Below are 12,840 nucleotides of genomic sequence, written 5' to 3' on the forward strand. Positions count from 1 at the left end.
TCAGTATATGGAGAACATCCTTGTTCCTTTTTAAAAAATAGCATCTTTATTAACATATAATTCACATACCATGAAATTCACCCATCTAAAGTGTACAATTCAGCACTTTCTAGTAGATTCACAGGTTATATATTCAAGATTCTATAATGTGCAACCATCACCACTATCTAGTTTCAGAACAATTTTATCACACCCCCCCCCCAAAATTTTGTGCCCAAGAACAGCCACTTCAAATTCCTCCCTCTCCACAGCCTCTGGCAACCACTAATCTTTCTGTCTCTGTGGATTTGTCTATTCTGGACAGTTCATAAAATGGGATCATACAATATATGGTCCTTTGTGTCTGGCTTCGTTCACTCAGCATGATGCTTTCAAGGATCATCCATGTTGTACTGTGGTATATCAGTACCTCATTCCTTTTGATGTCTGAGTAATATCCCACCAAATTGAGAGACCACGTTTTGTGGATCCATGCATCCGTTGGTGGACATTTGGGTTATTTCAACCTTTTGGCTATTATGAATAATGCTGCTATGGACATTTGTATACAGGTTTTTGTGTGAATGCATGTATTCATTTCTCTTGGGTCTATATGTAGGAGTGATATTGCTGGGTCACATGGTAACAGTGTTTAACTGTTTGGGGAGTTTCCCAGACTACTTTCCACTGAGGCCCCGCCATTTTCCATTCCCACCAGCAGTGTATGAGTGTTCTGATTTCTACACATCCTCACCAGCACTGATTATTGTCTGTCTTTTTGATTGTAGCCATCCTAGTGGGTGAAGCAGTCTCCACTTGTGGGTTTTTTTTTTTTTGCGGTACACGGGCCTCTCACTGTTGTGACCTCTCCCGTTGCGGACGTGCAGGCGCAGCGGCCATGGTTCACAGGCCCAGCCGCTCCGTGACATGTGGGGTCTTCCCAGACCGGGGCACGAACCCGTGTCCCCTGCATCAGCAGGCAGACTCTCAACCACTGCGCCACCAGGGAAGCCCATCCACTTGTGGTTTTGATTTGCATTTCCCTGGTGGCTATTGATGTTGAGCATCTCTTCATGGGCTTGTTGGCCGTTTGTATTCTTTAAAAAAATTTTTTTTAAAAATTTTACGTTGGAGTATAGTTGATTTACAATGTTGTGTTAATTTCAGGTATACAGCAAAGTGATTCAGTTATATATGTACATATATGTATTGTTTTTCAGATTCTTTTCCCATATAGCTGGCCATTTGTATTCTTCATTCTTTTTTACAGCTGCATAGTATTCCCATTTAGATGGACCCAGTTTATTTAACCTGTTTTCCAGTGATGGCCAGTGGATTACTTCCAATATCTCGCTGGTAGACACACACCTTGCCCTAAAAACCTCCTAAATGTATAATTTTGGATATATCAGGTTGTACCTGTAGGATCAGACCATGAGTGAAATCTCCAGGTAAAGGGTAAATAAGTGTGCTATAATCTTGACCAATATTTCCCTGTACTGTTGATTCTCATTCCCACATGCCATATTTGTGAATTCATCTACCTGCTAAAATTTCTTTGTAACCCCCAGATCAGCACACCGGGTGCTTTCCCAGTCATTTACAGACATGTGCAGAGCAAGTGAAAAATTTGAGTTGTGCTGTGTGCCTGTTCCCAGCTGAGATCAACCAGGGCGACCCTCTGTCTTCTTGTTTCAGCTCTTACTGTAGCCAAGTGGCTTTTTCTTGGTCTGTTTAGTGCCACGTTTTTCACATTTGGGGGCTTTTGGTTGCTGGTTTAGCTGTTTAAAATGCCCCGCAAACATTGTGCTGAAGTGTTGGCTAGTGTTCCTAAGTTCCAGAAGGCTGTGATGTGTCTCAGATGAGCTTCGTTCAGGTGTGAGTTACAGCGCCGTTGGTTATGGGTTTACTGCGAATGAATCAGCCGTATATATTAAATCAGGCGTCTTTAAACAGAAACACATGTAAAAACAAGGTTATGTATTGATCAGTTGATGAAAATGTTGGGACCAGAGGCTCATAAGAACCTGTATTTCCCCCAGGAGCAATAGTTCCTTATTCTCTAATTCAGTGTTTGTGGCAACTTTGTCGAACATAACTACCACGAATAACAAGAATGGATTGTGTAGGGTTTTTTTGTTTTTTGTTTTTTTAAGCTGTGCTTTACTGGGATACAAAGTAAGTATAATAAAAGGCACAAACCTTAAGTGCACTGCTTGATGAATTTTGGCCAATATTACCTATGTAACCATCACCCAGATCTAGCTACAGACCATTTCCATCATCCCAGAAGATTTCCTCGTGGACCTTCCTAGTCAGTACTTAGCCCTCTCCCCCTCCTGCTGCTCGCTTAAGGCAATCACACCTCCGATTTTTTTCCCCATCACTTTCACTAGAACTTTACTTCAAGGGGATCGCACAGTGAATGGTCTTTTGTGTCTGGCTTCCTTTCCTCAGCATGGTGGATTTGAGATTCATCCATGACCTTGCGTGTATCAGTAGTTTATTCCCTTTCATTATCAAGCTGTATTCAAGTGCGTGGATATAGCATAGTTTGTTTCTCCATCTACCAGTCGATGGACACTGTGCTGTTTCCAATTTGGGGCTTTTGTGAATAATGCTGCTATGAAAATTTCTGTACAAATGTTTTTGTAGACATACTTTTCACATCCATTAAGTCAATTCCTTGAAGTGGAATTTCTGGGTCATAGAGTAGGTGTATGTTTAACCTTAGTTAATTCAGGCTTTTAGTTCTCTTCTGGAACAACACATCTAGTTGAAGGCCATTCCAGGCATAGTTGGCAGCTCAATATTGCCAGGATGCTGGGTCTGTCTCTGATTCACTGGGCCTTCCCCCTCAGGAGTGCAAAATGGCTGCTGTAGCACTGGCCATTGTCACCATGCTTCACATCATTCTCTCAAGCAGGAAAGAGTAGGGGCAAATAATCTTCCCAATGTAAGGTTCTGTCTTTTTTATCCAAATGTAAACATCTTCCCATGTCCACACTTGGCTGCAAAGGAGGCTGAGAAAGGAAGTCTCTGGCAAAGGGGCAAAAGGCCTATACTCACTGTGAGTCGTCCTCTTAGGAGGGTACATTGCTGAATGGAACCAAATCCAAGTTCTGTTTAAAAGGATATCAGACTGAGACTGGCTGTTGGCCCCTCCTGAGCCTCGGAGGGGACCCTGCGAGGCCACATTGTCAGGGGCCTGGGCACTGGCTAGGAACTGGTGGCTTGTGTTCTATGCAAGAGCAAGAGCCCCAGAAGGAAAACTAAAGAGACAAAAGCTTCTAGAGCAGTGGTCCTTGGACCAGCAGCATCAGCATCACCTGGGAACTTGTTAGAAATGCAAATTTTCAGCACCCCCCGCCCCTGCCCCCAACCTGCTGATTCTGAAGTCCATTCTTTCATTCTTTCTTTTAAAAGCCTTCCAGGTGATTCTGGTGCCTGCCCACGTTTAGGAACAAGTGGTCTAAAGCATGTGTGGAATGTTGTAGGGGCTTTTCTTTCCCCTTCGCTTCTCTTAACTCCATTTTTTCCTGAACTTGAAGTGTTCTCTTCTGCTTGATGCCCTGGGCAGCCCTGTGTCTGGTCAGTGTAATCGCTGCTTTTGTTCCCTTCACCCCACCCCGTTACCTGTTTCACTCCTCAGAGTTTCCCCCCTGTTTTTTACACACTAGTATTAAGAAAAAATTCAAAAACCTTTTCAGATGCCTGATTTTCTTGGCAAGTCTGTGGCTTTATAGCTTCATTTAGAACAGCGGTGAATGGCAAAAAGGGAAAGAGAGAACATACCAAACATTTCTAGTGTGTGACTACCTGTGTAAACAAGGCTTTTAGGAGCTAGACACCAGTTGCTTTATGAGCAATCCAAGTTTTATAGGGCACGCTTTTATGTTGTTAAACTAATTCAGTGATTTTAGAACTCTAAAGGTCGCTGAACATAAAGGTGGTGTCGATTTTAATTGCTCTCCAAAGAGCTCTTTCTTTCTCTCTCCCCAAAAGTCTGGGTGGATGGATAGATGAAAAGAGAGATGGTGAGGCCTGGATCTGGGCAGGAATAGTGGTCATGGAGAGGAAGAGATAAAGTGGAGAGATTTGGGAGGTGGAATGGGTAAGACTTGGGTGAGGGACTTCCCTGGTGGCACAGTGGTTAAGAATCCACCTGCCAATGCAGGGAACATGGGTTCAATCCCCGGTCCGGGAAGATCCCACATGCTGCGGAGCAGCTAAACCCATGTGCCACAACTAATGAGCCTGCGCTCTAGAGCCCGTGAGCCACAACTACTGAGCCTGCATGCCACAACTACTGAAGCCCATGCACCTAGAGCCCATGCCCCGCAACAAGAGAAGCCACCACAGTGAGAAGCACGTGCACCACAACAAAGAAGAGCCCCCGTCGCCGCAACTAGAGAATGCCTGCACGCAGCAATGAAGACCCAATGCAGCCAAAAATAAATGAATTAATTAAAAAAAAAAAAGAAAGAAAGAGTTGGGTGAGTCAGAGGTGTGAGGTCAAAGTTGGTACTTAGTCTCTAGAGAGGGCTGTATCAGCTAGCTGCTGCCACATAACAAATAACCCCCAAGTTTAGAGGCTGTTCTGGTTACTGTTGCTGTTTAACAGATTACCCCAAAATGTAGCAGCTTAATGGAACAACTGTATTATGCTCACAGGTTTTATGGGCCAAGAATTTGACATGGAATTTGACATAGTGGGTCTCTGCTCCATGATGTCTGCAGTCTTGGCTGGGAAGACTCGCAGGCTGGGGGCTGAGGGCTTGTTCATATGCCATGCATGGCACCTGGGCTGGGATGACTTGAAGGTAAGACCATCAACCAGAGCATCTACTCATGGTCTCTCCATGTGTCTAGCTTAGGCTTCCCCATAGCATGGTGGCCTCAGAGCGGTAAGAATTCTATTAAGGTGGCTTAGGGCTTCCAGGGTCAATGTCCTGGTGGACATGGCAGAAACTGAGTTGACTTTTATGACCTAGCTTCAGAAGTCACATAGTGGCACTTCTGTTGCACTGTCCTGGTTGAAGTAGTCACAAAGTTTCCTCAATTCAAGGGGACTGGCAAGATCCCACCTTGGTAGATCATGGGAGGTTGTAGACATTATTTCAGCCATGTTTGGAAAACACGATGCGCCACAGTGGATTAAAACAAAACGGTGGTTCCACTGGTTAGAATTTGGCCTTGGGTACCTCTGGTTACTTCTGTCTTACCTGGGTGTGGTCAGCTGTAGGTCAGCTAGGCAGCTCTGCTTCTAGGGCTTGGCTGGCTGTGAGCTGGGATGATAGAGGTGATGGGCATGTGTCTCTTGTCCTCCGAAAGGCTAGCCTGGACTTTGTCACATGGCAGCTGGGCAAAGAGTAGGCTCAGAAACGCACACCATCACTTCCACCACATTCTGTTGGCCAAGGCCAGTCAGAAGGCCAGCCCAAGTTCAAGGGTTGGATAATAAATAGGAGGAGCTGTAAACAGTGGGACTAGGGAGAAGAAGAGTTTTTGGCCCCAGTGGTCTTTTTTCCAGATCCCCTTGCCATCAGCCCTCTCCCATTTTGCTGGGCCTCTCTTCTCAATCAGCGGATTCACAGAGTACAGTCCTTGACCCACGGAAGGCTTTGAGAGTCCTTGTGATGGGCTGCAAAGATGTGTAGAAATGCCAACTCGTTTGTGTCAGGTTGTGTTTGACTGCAAATAACGGAAAACCTAACAGTGGCTTAAACTGTAAGGATTAAGAAGTCTGGAGGCAGGCAACCCATGAGGAGTGTTAAGAACCTAGTCTTTTTCTCTCCTCTCATCAGTTATCCTCCGTAGGTGGGCTTACCAGCCTCAGATTTATTGCCTCATGATTGCAAAATAGCTGCCACAGCTCCAGTCTTCTCAACTGTATTCAAAGCTGGAAGCAGGAAGCAAAAGACTTTCTCCCTAGAGAAGCTCTGTCTTTATATTCTGGAAGAAAACCTTTCCCAAATTCTGTCTTCCCCAAAAGATTCATTGAGCAGAACCCAACTCTGTACACTTTGGCTTTTACTTATTTGCAAAACTATGGCTAGCCTAGCTGCTAGGAAGCCTGGGAAAGTGAATGGCTGATAAAGGGGAGAGCAGTGCCACTGGCTTTCAGTTCTGCAAGATGCTACAAGTTCTGGAGAAGGATGGGGGTGAAGGTTGCACAACTATGCAAACGCACTTACTGTCGCTGAATAGCCTGTTTCTGGAGCTTTGCGGGGACTTTTAATTCTGTATCCTGCTCAGCAGCCTGGCTTCTGCACAACTCCTGATGACAACGCAAAACTCCGATGGCATTCCAAGTGCCGGAGGAATTCACAGGATTTTCTGGAAGGACACTTGGTCATTGTTGCATCGTGGCTGTTCTCTTGAGCTGGTTGTGGTTTCGCAAGCCCATCTTTTCGTGCTTTTGATAGCCCAGTGGTGGAGAAGGAGGTTCTTCAGAATCACAGGGTCTGAGTTCAAATTCTGGCCTCACAGTGTGGTTTGGGGCAAGTGTCCTGACCCCTGGGAGCCTCAGTTTCCTGCGCTGTGGGAAATGTTCCTCCTGCCTCCCCGGGGCCTGGGAGGAATCAATAGGTGTGGGGTTAGCACAGGGCCTGATAGCAAGGAAGCACTGGGGCAGGGTAGGCTCTTCCTAGATGTATCAGCCAGCTTCGGCTGAGTGCTTTGCAGTAATGAGTGAGCCCTAGATCTCAGCAGCTGACAGCAGCAAAGGCTCCTCTCTCGCTCGTGTGTCCGAGCTTCGTGCATTGGCTGTGGCTCCGTCCACGTACCCATTGTCATGCCAGGACTTGGGCAGAACCGTGCGATGGCTTTTAAAGCTTCTGCTCTGAAGGAGCGCAAGGCGTCCGCTCCCCTGTGCGTAATTTGGGGTTGCAGCTTTGCATGCTAATTGTGTGTCCCCCACCTCCCCTGGTCACTTTTTCAAAAGCTTTTTGAGTATGTGTGTGTCGAGGAAGGAGAGGGGCGTCTAATGTCACCCCTGGTTGAGAACCACTAGTCCTGATCTTGCCCAAAGTCAAGGACTGGGTCTGCTTTTGTTCGTTACGGTATCCTCAGCTCTCCCCCATGCTGGACACAGAGCGGGCAATTAGTAAATGCCTTTCTCACCAGGCTGCTCTTTGAACGAATGATTGGGTTTGTTTAACCACCTGTGCAAATTCATTTGTTCACCCCACAAATATTTAGTGACCCCCTACCATGTGCCATGCTCTGTGCAGGCTCTGGGTGTCCCACAGGGAACAAAACAGACAAAATCCCTGTCCTCGGGGCGGGGGGGGGGTTGACATTTTGGTGGGGGAGACAGACGACAAAAAATCAGAGAGACGTATGATTTTTTGATGTTCAAGTATTTTCAAAATAAAAAATTTTCATTTTGGAAAACTGCAAATGTGCACAAAGTAGAATAGTAAAACATGGACCCCATCAACCAACTCTTTGCCAATTTTCAGTTTTCCGCCACTCTGACAGACCAGCGCTGTCCAAGAGAGCTTTCTGCCACCGTGGGAATATTCTAGATCTGCGGTGTCCTGTGTGGTAGCCAGCAGCCACGTGTGGCTGTCAAGCCCACGAAATGTCGCCACCGTGACCGCAAACTAAATGTTTAATTTCCTTTACACTCTTAAGGTAAATCTTTTTTATTTAAAACTTTCACATTCCTCCTTGTCCCCCTTTTTTTCCCATGTGTTTATTGCAGTAAAATATACATAACACAACCTACCATCTCAGCCATTTCGAAGTGTACGATTCAGCGACAGTAAGTGCGTTTGCATAGTTGTGCAACCTTCACCCCCATCCTTCTCCAGAACTTGTAGCATCTTGCAGAACTGAAACTCTGCACCCACTAAACAATAACTCCCGGTTTCTCCTCCCCTGCCCCCAGTCCCTGGCAGCTGCCATTCTACTTCCTGTCTCTCCGTCATAAGTGGCATCAGATGGTATCTTTGTCTTTTTGTCACTGGCTCACTTCACCTAGCTTAAGGTCATCCATGCTGTTGCGTGTTTCAGAATTTCCTCCCTGAATGCTATTCCATTGTAAATAGACAGCACATTTGGCTTATCCAGTCATCTGTTGATGGACACTTGGGTTGTTTCTACCTTTTGGCTCTTGTGAATAGTGTTGCTGTGATCGTGGGTGTATAAATCTGTCTTCAAGAGCCTGCTTTCAATTCTTTTGTGTATATATCCAGAAGTGGACTTGCTGGGTCATATGCTAATTCTATTTTTAATTTTTTGAGGAACCGCCCAAGTGTTTTTCACAGCAGCTGCAACATTTTACATTTCCACTAACTAACAGAGCACCAGGGTTCCAGTTTCTCCAGGTCCTCGGCAAGACTTGTTAATTTTTGGTTTTTTGATAGTAGCCCTTCTAATGGGGGTGGGGCGGCATCTGTGGTTTTGATTGCATTTCCCTAATGATTGGTGGTGTGGATCATCTTTTCCTGTGCTTATGGCCATTTGTATATCTTCTTTGGACAAATAACTACTCAAGTCATTTGCCCTAATTTCATTTCATTAGCTTGAACTTAAATGCGCGTAGTCACACATGGCTAGTGGCTTCCGTATTGGACAGCGCAGGTCAGTATGCCCCTGACCTCCCAGAACTGGATTATTTTGCAGTAAATCACAGACATTTGATCACTTCACCCCTATGTATTTTAGGATGTATTACTAAAAGGTAAGAACTCTAAAGGAAAAAAAGCAGAAAAACAAAAACACTATGCCATTGTTATACCTAGAATCTTCATCACAATTTCTTAGTATCATCAGATATCCAGACAGCATTCAAATTCTGTCTTTCCACTCTCAGTGGGTTCATTTGTGTCTTTCAAAGCTCCCTCTGTCTGCCGGGTTGAGAGCTGCAGGCTCCTGGGTAGCCCTGTGCATGAGTGGGTAGGGGGCACGTATCACTGGTTGTGTGTGGCGCATGGTTTCCCATTCACCACTCTATTTAGCCTCGTTTATCTCACCTGACAAATGGGGTAACAACAGGGGTTTGGAAGGACCCAAGGAGACCTGGTACCTGGCAGTTGAAGTCGGACCACGTGCATAATCAAATGATATGTAAACCCTTCCATATGGTAACTCCATTTTTAGTTTTTTAAGGAGCCTCCATGCTGTTCTCCATATTGGCTGCACCAATTTCCATTCCCACCAACAGTGCAGGAAGGTTCCCCTTTCTCCACACTGTCTCCAGCATTTATTATTTGTAGACTTTTTGATGATGGCATTCTGACTGGTGTGAGGTGATACCTCATTGTAGTTTTGATTTGCATTTCTCTGATAATTAGCAATGTTGAGCATCTTTTCATGTGCCTGTTGACCATTTGTATGTCTTCTTTGGAGAAATGACTATTCAGGTGTTGTGCCCACCTTTTGATTGGGTTGTTTGTTTTGTTGTTATTGAGTTGTATGAGCTGTCTGTATATTTTGGAAATTAAGCCCTTGTCAGTCACATCATTTGCAAGTATCTTCTCCCAGGCTATAGGTTGTCTTTTCCTTTTGTTTCTGGTTTCCTTTACTGTGCAAAAGCATATAAGTTTGATTAGGTCCCATTTGTTTATTTTTGCTTTCATTTCTATTGCCTTGGGTGTAAACCCTTCAAAATGTGCTCAAGGGCCAAATGTGACAAAAGGCACCAGGTGGAAAAGCTGGGGCCTGGGGACTTTTGTCCAACCTGACTGTGCTGTGGCCAGAAAGCTTTGGGAGTTGCCCCACTAGGTAAGATTCACAATGGCAGCTAAAATGATTGTGTAACAGTATCTATCGCTTACAAAATACTTTACTACACCAGAGGATTAAAGGCCTAAGAGCCTCTCCACTGCCATACGTGAAAATAAGGACTATGATTGTGCCCATTTTACAGATGAGGGCACTGAAGCCTAGAGCGGTGAAGTCACTTGCCCGACTTCAGCCCATGTGTGGGGAAGTGGAGATTTGAACTGCTGACTCCAACCCCAAACTGTAACCCCATGCTGGGCCTCTTGGCATCAACCTGATAGGCGACATAGATGCCAACCCTGGCACCTGAACAGGGGACCCATCTCAGAGGAACCCCGGACCTGCTGATCATTGACAAATGGTTTTCTTTTTATTATGGAAACTTTCGAGAAGATGTACATTAACTAGAACGGTGTACTGAGCCCCCAGGTAGCCATCATCCAGCTCTAACAGTTACCAACATTTGCCATGTCTGTTAGCTCTCCTCCCCCACTACAACTCTATGCTGATTATTTATTTTGTACAGTTTTGGTTTTTTTTTTTTTTTTTTTTTTTTTTGCGGTACGCGGGCCTCTCACTGTTGTGGCCTCTCCCGTTGCGGAGCACAGGCTCAGCGGCCATGGCTCACAGGCCTAGGCGCTCCGCGGTATGTGGGATCTTCCCGGCCCGGGGCACGAACCCGCGTCCCGTGCATCGACAGGCGGACTCTCAACCACTGCGCCACCAGGGAAGCCCTGTTTTGTACAGTTTTTTAAAGGTAAAATTAACATGGTTGAATTGATATGTGTTGACATACAGAAACCTGAGCTGTGAATTTTTAAACCCCCATGTAACAGACACCCCATCACCATGCAGAACCTTACCCTCTCCCCGGAAAGTCCCCCTCGTCCATTGCTCTGCTGTTAGCATCTGAATGAAAACACATGGATAACAGATTCTCACAGGCTGGAGCCTCCCACTGGACATTCACCCGCAGATCCCCTTTGGAGAGCCCTGTTCAGGAGACACCCACCTCCTGGCTCTACTTCTGGTCCGACGACGTTTACAGAACTTGGGCCACACCCAAAGCTTGGGGCATGGAGGAGGGGGGAACCCACATGGAGCTGGCGGCGCTCCCAAAGCCACCTTGGGCGCTTGTGATCACCCTGGTCCAGGGCAGTGCACCTGGAATCTAGATGGGCCAGGATCCCGTGTTCCAGGGTCTTGTGACAGATGCTTTCTAGCTCTTTCCAGGGCCTGGGGCTCTCCATAAAAAGGAGAAGCAGCTCTCGTTCCTGCTCTCTCTTCCATCTGCTCGCTTTATCGCTTTTTTGGATCTGAGCTATCCCAGGCATTCACAAAATGCTAACAAAGGCTGTCACCCAGCTTCGTCTTATCTTGACCCTGTGGCGTGTTGGCTTCACATTTAAAAGAGAAACAATATGACGAGAGGACCGTCTGTGGGATAGTGGTTAAGGGCGGGGACTCTGGAGTCAGCCGACCTTGGCTCAGACCCCAGCCTGACCACTGACCACTGGAGGGATATAGGGCGTATGGCTCACCGTTCTGAGCCTCGCCTTCCTCATCTGTGGAATGGGGCTGCGAAAAGCACCTGCTTCATAGGGATTCAAAGACGGTGAACAGGCTGATACGTGCAGAGTACTTCAGACCAGCAGCCATCATCATCGTCATCACAGCCACCATCATTACTGTCATCAGGTCAATCCTTGTTATTCGTGGATTCCATATTTGTGAATCCGCCTGTTTGCTAACATTGTTAACCCCCAAATCAGTACTCACGGCGCTTTCCTGGTCACTTGCAGACGTGTGCAGAGCCGTGAGTCTATCTTGAGTCTCCCGATGCACGTGCTACCAGCTGAGGTTGAACGCGGCGACCCTCTGCCTCTCTGTTCAGCTCGAGAGCTATAAAGAAGCATCCTCTTTAGCGCCCTGTTGTTTTGCACTTTTGTGCTTTTTGTGGGTGGTTTTGCTGTTAAACCCGGCCCCTCCCGTGTAGGGCTGAAGGGCCGCCCACTGTCCATAAGCACAGGAAGGCTGCGATGTGCTCTGGAGAGATCGCGCGTGTGAGGTGACCTGCCCTCAGGCATGAGTTACAGCGCTGTGGGCCTTGAGCTCGGTGTGAGCGAATCAACCGTTTATGTTAAACAGGGTGTCTTTATTGTTTTTTTAAATTATTTTTAAAATAAATTTATTTATTTATTTATTATTTATGGCTGAGTTGGGTCTTCGTTGCTGTGCGCGGGATTTCTCTAGTTGCGACGAGCAGGGGCTACTCTCGTGGTGCGCGGGCTTCTCATTGCGGTGGCTTCTCCTGTTGCGGAGCACGGGCTCTAGGCGCGCAGGCTCAGTAGTTGTAGCGCACGGGCTCTGTTGCTCCACGGCATGCGGGATCTTCCCGGACCAGGGCTCAAACCCGTGTCCCCTGCATTGGCAGGCGGACTCTCAACCACTGCGCCACCAGGGAAGTCCCAAACAAGGTGCCTTTAAACAGAAACACACATAAGCCAAGGGGATATATTGATGGGTTGATGAGAATGGGACCAGAGGCTGGCAGGAAGCTAACCCTGTCTTTCCCCAGGGGCTGCGGCTCAGCGGCCATAATCGCAAATTCACGGTGACCTTATAGGACATAAGCACCTCAGATGATGAGACCTGACTGTATTTTGCTAGATTGAAGTGCTGATGGATTATATCATATAATGTTATATACTATTGCATGATGTGTGTGTGTGTGAATATATATATATATATGTACACACACTGTATGTAGATATAGTGCAGTGTGTCTGCATATATATATGTGATAATGTACAGTGTTGTTTCCTGTGGGTTTTTTTTTTTGCGGTATGCGGGCCTCCCACTGTTGTGGCCTCTCCCCTTGCAGAGCACAGGCTCCGGACGCGCAGGCTCAGCGGCCATGGTTCATGGGCCCAGCCGTTCCACGGCATGTGGGATCTTCCCAGACCGGGGCACGAACCCACGTGCCCTGCATCGGCAGGCGGACTCTCAACCACTGCACCACCAGGGAAGCCCCTTTCCTGTGGTTTTAAACTGGTATTTGACCTCTCGTCTCTCTGGCTACATCTTTCTCCTTTTCACTGACTGTCTCACTCACAGCCTCTCTCT

At 46.7% G+C, this 12,840-nt stretch overlaps 1 protein-coding gene and 1 pseudogene across 21 annotated transcripts in view; one reads left to right on the top strand and one right to left on the bottom strand.

Moving 5' to 3' along the window:
• LOC309795684 (zinc finger protein 541-like) overlaps nucleotides 1-12,840 on the bottom strand; it is a 141,490-nt pseudogene that overhangs the window by 97,589 nt on the left and 31,061 nt on the right. The gene's annotated exons all lie outside the window — the stretch shown is intronic.
• LOC309795681 (BRD4-interacting chromatin-remodeling complex-associated protein-like) overlaps nucleotides 1-12,840 on the top strand; it is a 66,453-nt gene that overhangs the window by 39,466 nt on the left and 14,147 nt on the right. For 3 of the 20 annotated variants that reach the window (XR_014292314.1, XR_014292315.1, XR_014292316.1), the window contains exon 3: nucleotides 12,599-12,768. The exons of 14 other annotated variants lie outside the window; for them this stretch is intronic. The gene's annotated coding sequence lies outside the window, so the exon portion shown is untranslated. Of the gene's footprint in view, nucleotides 1-7,445; nucleotides 7,621-9,364; nucleotides 10,472-12,598; nucleotides 12,769-12,840 lie in introns of those variants that run through there. 3 more of the 20 variants (XR_014292328.1, XR_014292317.1, XR_014292329.1) reach the window with 3 other exon arrangements.

The sequence above is a fragment of the Mesoplodon mirus genome (assembly GCF_964341445.2).
Source record: "Mesoplodon mirus genome assembly, chromosome: 19".
In the NCBI taxonomy this organism is placed as follows: domain Eukaryota; kingdom Metazoa; phylum Chordata; class Mammalia; order Artiodactyla; family Ziphiidae; genus Mesoplodon; species Mesoplodon mirus.